Source organism: Montipora capricornis, chromosome 3 (genome assembly GCF_036669925.1).
Source record: "Montipora capricornis isolate CH-2021 chromosome 3, ASM3666992v2, whole genome shotgun sequence".
NCBI classification, from domain to species: Eukaryota; Metazoa; Cnidaria; class Anthozoa; order Scleractinia; family Acroporidae; genus Montipora; species Montipora capricornis.
In genome coordinates, this window is record NC_090885.1 from 40,463,704 (window position 1) to 40,473,703 (window position 10,000).

The 10,000-nt window shown below is 39.5% G+C and overlaps 1 pseudogene; it reads left to right on the plus strand.

Annotated features, from left to right (window-relative positions):
- LOC138040251 (uncharacterized) overlaps positions 1-396 on the plus strand; it is a 3,292-nt pseudogene extending 2,896 nt beyond the window's left edge.
- Positions 397-10,000: the final 9,604 nt, after the last annotated feature.

Genomic DNA, 10,000 nt, shown 5'->3' on the forward strand with positions numbered 1-10,000 from the left:
GAAAAGAGATTAGAGCTTGACAGGTTGAAAAGAAATACAGTTCAAATGTCCTCACAAATGGTTATCAGAATATCAGAATAATGTTGTTCAAGTGATGTCCTTGAATAGTTAATAGGAATTAATTTGAAAAAAAAATTGCGTGAACTCTAGAAGTGAAATGTATACAAGTGTTAAAAGGCATTGAAATACATGCTGTGGTTACACCAATCTTAGTAAACATGATTTTCCAAGTATAATTTTTTCCATAGTAAAATAGCAGAAATTTGTTTTATTTTACTTTTTGCAGCTATCATTGTCAAGCCAGTGGGTGTGGCTGTGGCTGGGGATGTTAACAAGGGGTATTTCGTTTACGTTAAAGGGTTAAGCACTGATGATGGGATCATGCATATTGCATAACATTGCACACCCACACACCACATTTGATTTCCTACCCCAAAATAAGTGAATGGAATAACTCCATCAAATATGTGAAAATTCTTCACCTTCTTAATAGCCCTCTCAACATGGATTCGCAAGCTAGCGATTTCTTGTGTTGCGATCACATCTTCGGCTAACATCTGATCAGACATTCCCAAGAAAGGGGGGATGTTTAAGGAGACTCCCAGGGGAAGAATATCGTCAATGGTGAGGCCCTTGTCTGCCATCACAGTGTCTCCTTTCGAAAAGGAAAGGTTTAAGAAGCCTCTTCGCTCCATAATTCCCTGTCTCATTAACTAGTTCTCTGGATGGCCAGATATTAATATGGCCAAAACTCGTCCACTGGTTTTAAGGTCCTTGGTCTTCCTTGTTTCAAAGACTTGGGGGTGCTATCAACATCTTTTCCAGACAGCCAATAGTTGATGTTCTCACCCTGCTCACCAGGATCCAAAAGGTCGTACAGGGCCGTCATTGTTTGGTAGTTTGGAAATCCAGTGTAATATGCTACCAGTGAGTCATGTGAGGTGATGTTTTTAAAGGAAAACAACCGCTCCTCGCGTTTCTCATGTTTCTGCTCGAGATCCACAACTTTCTCTCGTTTTGAAACCACTTTATCCAGTTCTTCATTGTTCACAAGTGCTGCGGCAACTTTGTCCTTAAGTTCAGCTATCAATGAATCTTTTTCTGATTTCAAGACAAAATCAGTGCCACACTCACGCTCCCGTGTTATGTTTTCCATTTCTGCTGTTTCCGGAAAGGCTAAGTCCACGATATTTGTTGATGTTGCATCCTCACTGATAATTTCACTGCATTCAGTGGAAGAATTCAAAGCCTTGCTAGCTTCTGGCATTTTTTTTTTTGTTGTTGTTGCCACTTTTGTACCTGTGAAGCGTGGTGTCGGCGGTGCTTGTTTGCGAGGCGAACTTCCCTTCCATGCGAATTTACTCGGCACAGCCCCTGTTTTGGGGCTAACTTTTCCACTGCCACTGAGACTCCTCTGCAAATCTTCCCCCTTGAAATGCCTCGAATAAACTCAGGTTCCCTCGTTTATGGAAATTCGATCCAACATCTCTCCTTATGGCACTCCTTATGGCATGAATCCATTGCTTTTTGAGGTTTTTTCCTCTGGAAAGCGAAAAAAAGAATTTTTCTCCTTGTCCCGCTTGTCCTTCTTTGTACACAGCGGCACAGCAATTTGTTGGCATTTCTCAGCCTCTCCACGATGGAAATCTTTAGTTAACTTCATGATATGCCGTGTAGTGACTAAGAAAACGTTTTCCTGCCAATATCCTCAAAAAATATCGACGATTTGAACAATATTATGTGAGAAATTCTAGTCACAAAGCCGAAGTAAAATACAAGTCTGTGTGCTGTCCAAGAATTCTCTGGCCTACCAAGCCTCTCATTCATGCAGTTGAAACCAGGCCATTCTGCATGGGCGCCATTTATGAATAAGGTTTATAGTAATGAAGGCCAAAGTTACTCATTACTCCCTGTAATTTGTACAGACAGGTGTGGTTAGGGTATTAGGCCTAAGCAACAATTTGAAAGTAGCCTGCAAAACAGGTGCATTTTAAGTTGAAGTTTCAAAAGGGTTAGGAATCATGAAGTTACAAACCTGGTAAATTTCCACCTCATTTAGCCCCTGGCATAAAGATAACATGCACGGTGAATTAGGATTCACACTGGTAAATGTGTCTTCCAGTTGTTCATTTGCCATAAATCGAGGCAGCACACCATTCCGTAGCATACTCAAGGCTGATATGAATGAAACAAATAGTAGAATTTCGACAAAGGATAAGACAACTGTGCGATATTATACATGTACATACATATGTACTAGATTATTCAAAAGTGATGAGTTTGAAAAAATCCATGCTGTTGTGATTGCAACAGAGAATAAGAGACATTTAATAACTTGTCATGCTAGATCCAGGGAGACGCGGTGGTCACATGGTTAGTGTGCTCGACTTCGGAGCGAATGGTCTGGGTTCAGGTCCTGGCTGAGGACATTGTGTTGTTTTCTTGGGGAAGACACTTTACTCCCTCGGTGCCTCTCTCCACCCAGGTGTATAAATGGGTACTGGCGGATTTAATGCTGGGGGTAACCCTGCAATGGACTAGTATCCCATCTAGGGGGGAGTAGAAATATTCCTAGTGGCTTCATGCTACAGAAACCGGGGATAAGCTTTGGCTTGTAAGCTGACTTTACCGTGCTAGATCCAAGCAATGACACAAATTTTGTCGTTACACAGGAAAACATGCCTCAACTTTACTTACCCAATTACAATTCCAACTGTGTGGTAATCACTTTGCAAATGTTCCAGCATACCATTATCAGAGTATTTTGATCTTTTGAATTAGCTGGAAAAACTCTTTTCTTGGTCCACCGTAATCTTGGGCCTCTTGTTGAAACAAGATGGTTCAGATCAAATTTTTACAATAGATTCAAAGTAGAAGGATTTTCAATGGTTGGCCTTATACTAACGGTGTAAAAAACCTGTTATGAATAGCAGTCCATGTCTAGATTACTACTCTTAGATTTGAGCACTCTCTCTTTTTGCCAATGCAATCGCAGAAAAATTAATTTTCATTAAACAGGTCTTACCTCTCCATAAATATGGACCTTAAGAGTTAATCTGCAATTTTGAATGGCCTTAACTTCATCCATTCCAGACATTAGAATGTCATTTCTGTCCACATAGATCAAGTTTGTTTCTCCCTCAGATGAACTGGCTGAATCCACAATCTCAAGTGCTCGACCCTCAACTATTTTAGATTGAAAGTATCTTAACACTTCCACAGGATTGTTATATAAACCTTTGGATTGGTAATGCAATGTTCCTTCCTTCACAATGCTACTGTTGAGGCTTGCTATAACAGTGGTGGACTCAAATGGAGAAACCAGTAAATCTTCATCATTATCAGGTACTAATACCTCAGGAGAGGAAGGGGTGAAGTGTTGTTGGGACTTCTCAGGTGGACATTGGTTGTGTGGAATTGAGGCTGTGCTATTGGCTTGAGGGTCACTATGGGCTGGAAAATCTGCCTGGATGTTAGTTTCTTTATCCTCGGACTGGGAATTAAGTTCAGAAATGAATGCCATATTCTGGGCTAGTCGGTCTTGCTGGGAACAAGGTGTTTCATCTGCATGTTGGGAAACCTGCTGTGAAAGGGATGCTGACAATACAGATGTGACCTCTGATTTGAGAAGATGAGGAGGAGGAGGAGGAGGAGGATGAATGTATTGTCTTCTCTCCAGAACTGAAATTCAAAACAAAGTGGTTGGGTGAACTACTCTGAGTGAACCCATGAAATATCAAACTGTTGTAAGAGTGCATGTCAAACAAAAGGTGGCCACAGCTCAAAAATGGATTTTGCTCAGATTTTGTCCAGATGTAGCCTATTATGTCTCTAAATGTCCTGTATAGTTTTTTAACTCATGTGTATTTTTATTTTAGAGAAAATGCAAATTTAAGAGTTCGTGTCTAAATCGCCATTTTTTTCCCCTGAAAAATTAACGCTTACTTTGCCGTCAAATTTCCCTACAAAAACCAATTCGTATCAGCTCAAAACCTCCTAAGAGCTCTTTTGTGATATCTCTACATCCGGTTTACGTGATTTTTGGAAATGTGAATCACAGCTTGCATCCAAAATAATTTCAACTTTAAGACATATGGTTTTACTTGACTCAAGGTACCCCTGAAACTGCATCGTTTTTCAACATGAGGTAAAGCTCCAAACCAAATAATATTTGCACCTTTCACTCTCTAAGTGATAAGCTTTCAAGTGATAAAAATGTCTTTGGGCAAATGTATATGCGCTGCGTGACAGTTAATCAAATTCATGTGTTTTTAACCTTTTGACATCAAACGTCCTAATTTGCATATTCATTGAGTATGAAAAAGAAGTCACTTCGAATTCTTGTTTCAACCTTTTTACGGCAAGAATCGAAATTTTGACAATACTTCCTACCTGTTTATGACTTAGCTTTTGTTTATAACCTCCAATTTTACCACAAATCGCATAAATAGTGTCAGTCAACAGTTGGTGTACATGCAATTACTATTCAATACGTTCATGTCAGTGATGACATTCTCTTAAAATGGCCAAATTTGCTCAGCCTTTTCCTGGTAACCTCATAATATCACAAACTGAATATCTGTGCCATAGGAAACTTTCCTGTGCAGCTGGGAACCGTATTCATTCAACCGCAATGTGTAATACACGAGTTCACGTGTCGTGTGCCCCTGCCAGGGGGGTGGGGGGTGGGGGGGTTAGTGCTGTAAGAATAAATCAGTGTTACATTTGACTTAATATATCCTGTTTTAGGATAGTCATACCCACCCTTCTCACGAATAGCTTTCCAAGGAAATAAGCATAGGAGTCTTACCCAGACCTGAATTGCGTGCTTGCTTACTCTCAATTCCTATACTGACGAATCAATTTTCGATGTTTCATTCATCACCATTTATTTAAAATGATACACTAATGCAGCCTTCTCTACTTTGAGAGTTGCAGAGGGGTTTTCCGTGATTCATGATCAGACTACTTTGCAGCTGTAATGACGACCAGTGACAGTTGTAACAATTAAGCGTGATGCTTGATAGACAGTGGTTAGAAGGAAAACATCAAAAACTCGCTCTTTCTTTTTCATTTCCAAATTGGAAGTTAAATTCTCAGTTAGCTGAAAACTGTTAACGTTGAAAGGAGCTCTTTTTAAGTCTCTTTGACTTAAGTAACCTTCAACTGAGAAAGCTACTTCAAAAACCTGGCTACCTGTACACACCTGTTTCGCATTTTAAGGTGTTTTTCAGGAAATCACATTCCTGGTTTGCATATATAATAGAAATGCATTTATACGCATTGAATTGTTAATAGAAAGAGATATAATTGTCAAATCACCTCGATCTAGCTATTTGCAACCCTTTGGTCAACAATGGAGGTTCATTCGGGTTTTCCTAAAACAAGGACAACCCAGAACCTGGAATCTAGAATCCGGAATAAGAACTTGAACCAAAGTCATCTGAAATGATCCAGTGTCTTGCAAATGTTTACTTTTATCTCGCTGAGTAATTTGTCACATGCTGACTCCTTTTGGGAGGGGATTGATGTAGTAACTTCGGAAGCGCATCAAACTTCTTGGGCTTTTTGTTTTTTTTTATCGTGGGGTGATCATGTTTTTGACATGTGTGTAATCAAGTTCTTGATTACACACGTTTGTTGATCTCTTGACCATCTGAGCTGAAGCTGTTTTTTGTAGTAATTAAGGTTGTGTTCGACTGACCACATTATGGAATAAGAATGGGTGTAATGATGGTTTGAAATAGTATGTTTAATCAGCTAGGATGTTAAAGACATGTTTGAAATTTCATGTGAATCTCTCTAAAAGCCAAGGATTTCTGACTTCTATTCTATGCGTTCCTAATTCAGAATAAGATCAATTGAATGCATCCTAACATTGTATGTGCAATACTTATGGAAAAGCATTTTACCACACGAAAATGGAATGTTGTAAAGTGTGACTATTCCACCTTGAAAAATGACGAATCATACGCATATACAAGTGCAGCGAGAGATAGTCTAGCTGGACTCAAGGTTAGCACTTCGGAATCAGTGGGAAATGATTTTGCTTAACACACATAGACTGGGTCTGCTCTTGATAGACGGAGCTCTGTGCGCCAAAGGCTCGCGCATGGAGCACCATAGTTAAGAAAATATGGTAACCCATCGCGTTGAGAAAATTTGGTTTTGTTATCTAATCACTCTGCAGTGAAACGAAAACAAAATAATTTATAACTTAGTATAAGGAAGAAAACACCAGTCATAGGAGGGGGCATCTCGTTTATTGATCAGACATAAATTGCCCTAGGATAGTAATAAACACTGAAAATAACTAAAAACAAAATTTCCGAAATGAACTGATCAAAAGCGGAGATGCCGTCGAAGTGACAACTCCTAACGGACAAACTCCTTAAATATTAACTACTTAGCATAAATATGTAACCTGCATGCCAACGAAATCTACATAACCAGCACAAAACTATCTTACAATAACAACGAGAAAAATTATATTTGTTATCTAATCACTCTGCAGTGAAACGAAAACAAAATAATTTATAACTTAGTATAAGGAAGAAAACACCAGTCATAGGAGGGGGCATCTCGTTTATTGATCAGACATAAATTGCCCCATTTCGAAGATAAAGCACAATTTAAAGAGAACTATAGACCTAAGGAACGAGAAACTGAAAGAAGAGAATTGATGTTATCTTTAACATAGCCGTCCTTGGCACGATACGATTTCCAACGACCATGTCGTTTAAACAAACGATCGCTGATGCCAGCGTTTGCAGCGGCTGAGGCGCCACCTGATCTTAAGCTATGTAAACCATAACTAGACTTAGGAAAACCTAGTTCAACTAAAGAATTAAGCAAAAGCTCCCTAGCCCTAGAATAGGATATAGGTCGTGAACCTAGAGAATAACTAAGAGTGGACTTATGATAAACAAGATTGCGAAATACAAAGTCACTAGAATTACAATTCAAACAAGCGAGATGAAAATAACGAGAAAGTATCGTATAAGGACAAGTGACAGTACCCGTCCTAGCCAAAAGAACTGAAGAACCATCCCTATATACGTCACTCTTACTACTGGCAATAGTAATCTTAACATAATCCGAATTTTGGAAATTTACATCACAACAGCGCAACTTAGCTAGCTCGTCAAAGCGTAAAAATGCACAATAAGCAGTGACAAATAAAGCTGCAATTCGGAGACTAGACAGGTTAGCAGATGGCGAGGCATACTTTAAACAAATTGACGAAATCATCTCAGGAGTAATTGGCTCCTTTTTAACTACTGGTTTAGCTGAAATCCGAATACCAGCCTCGAGAATGTTCTTCACCAGAGGATCTTGACAAGGATCGGGAAAACCATAGAGCTTATTAGCCCACGAAATACCACAAGATGCAGACTGAAGTACGGAAGAGCTTGTATCACCTCGAATAAGATGCTCTAGGTAAAGAGCGACGTCTAATGGCCTTGTAGGCAAAGCCGTGATCTCGGGGAAGCAAGATGCCCAGACTCTGAATTTCTGAAAAGACCTGGAATACTGATCAATGGTGCGTGGAACCTTGGACTGCAATGCACGAGCCGGAAGAGAACTGGCAAGTCTTCGGAGTTCAGGATTCTGTAGGGTGGAACTAATCTGCGCAAAAGCAATATCACCTTGTGCAGGAAGAAACAAAAATAGAACAAGAATTTTTAGTCTAACACGGGCTACTACCAGCGGCGTCCAGAGTAAATCAAATGTGCAAAAACCCAGTGGCAAAACAAATAAACACACAAAGCCAAGTGGCAAACACTTAAAATTCCAATAACTGATAAAACAAAAAATACAATCTAATTGCTTAGATTTAATTAGCCCCATTAATACATCCAGAGTAAAACAAGTGTGTAAATGCCCAGTGGCAAAACAAATAAACACACAAAGCCAAGTGGCAAACACTTAAATTCCAATAGCTGATAAAACAAAAAATACAATCTAATTGCTTAGATTTATTTAGCCCCATTAATACATCCAGAGTAAATCAAGTGTGCAAAAGCCCAGTGGCGAAACAAATAAAACACACAAAGCCAAGTGGCAAACAGTTTAATTCCAACAGATGAAAATCACAAAAAATACAATCTAATTGCTTAGATTTAATTGGCGCCATTAATACGCAAGAAAAGGACAGACGAACTAAAATTATCAGAACCAAAAATACAATTCTTATTAACGCCGTGAACAAAAACTCGCTTCCCTTCAGCAACGTAAAGGAAGTCAACAATATAACTACGGAAAGAACGACCTTCATTAATGATGGATGGCCAAAAAATGGCAGACGGCCAATAAGGGACCACAAGGGCGCCTACGCACTTACATAATTTGACATGCTCAATAACTTGAGTGACAAGGCAAACAGGAGGGACCAACCAACAGTTCTCACCTTGCCAGCTATGACTAAGAGCATCTACACCCAAAGTGTTGGGACTGTGAAAGCGCGAATAGAACCTAGGCAACTTGGTATTTGCATAACTAGCAAAACAATCTACAGTGAAAGGACCCCATCGAGAATCTATTGCACGAAAATAATCGTTGGAAACACACCAGTCGTCAAAATCAACGATCTTACTGTAATAATCAGCTTTCTGATTAAGCGTACGAGGAATCCATTCCACTGACAACCTAATACCATGAGCAGAAGACAAACAGAAAATATCCTTAGCAATAGTATTTAAATGTGGCTTATTGCTCCCGGAATCTGTAATGAACGCTACAGCTTTATTATCAGTATAAAGCTTAACAGAGGAATTATGCAAAATGGGAGCAAAACTTCTCAACGCAAAACTAACAGACTTCAATTCCCTCCAAGTGGAGCTTTGCTTCATTTCAAGATCATCAAAATTCTTGTGGGCAACAAGAAACCCGTCGACCTCAACATAAATGTAAGAAGCGCAAGCAACGTCACTAGCGTCGGAATAGACAATGTGATGAGGAACATTAACTGGATAGACAAAAGGTCTAGAATTAAGTGCCCGAGCATTGGCACACCAATAATTTAACTCAGAAATAGCTTCATCAGTAAAAAAAACCCCGGCATTCCAAGATGCTCTATCTACAATAACAGAATGCAATGCTTTCGTCATAATCTTGCAAATATGGCCAAAAACAAGCATACAGGAAATGATACGCCCGGTAACCTGAGCCAGCATCCTGGCAGTTACTACACGAGAACTAAAAACCTCCCCTATGGACGCAAGCAGAACTGATATCTTATCTGCAGGAATAGACAACAAGCCCCGAGCAAAATCCCAGTGAAAACCAAGCCAGCGAAGCAACTGACTAGGGATCCACATACACTTATCCTTATTTGGGACGAACCCCGACCTAATTAAATCAGAATGCACCAACAAAGATTGTCGAAGGCAAGTATCCTTCGTACCACATACTCCCAGACTGTCATCTAAATAAACTACAATGCGGAGGGCCTGAGAACGCCAATGCTTGACGAGGGGACGCATAACTTTGGTGAAAATATAAGGGCCCGTAGAAAGACCAAAGGGCAGGACGACAAACTTAAAATATTTCCGAACCTCATTGAAAACCCACGAAAAACCGAGAAATCTTTGATGTGTGGGGTAAATTTCAACATGATGATACCCAGACTTAATATCGAAAGAATAAGCCCACAAATTAGAAAGAGACTCGCCGATCAAAAAATTTAGCATAGACTGAGCATCCTCAAACTTAATTTTGGACTTATTCACAAAGAAATTAACATGCCTAAGATCCAATATAAGCCTCTTCTTACCACTTGACTGTACAGAAACAGACAATGGGTTAACCACGTCAGGCGGGCGAGTACACGAAACAATAGAGCCAACCCTAAGTAACTCCTGAATAGCGGATTCTACAAAATCACTTTCACCCAAAGCTGAGCGATTATTATTAAGAAAAACAATTGTAGGTTCCCGTGAAAAGGGAATCTTATAACCAAAACTTAAGGTATCTAAAATAAACTTAGAGGCACCAATGC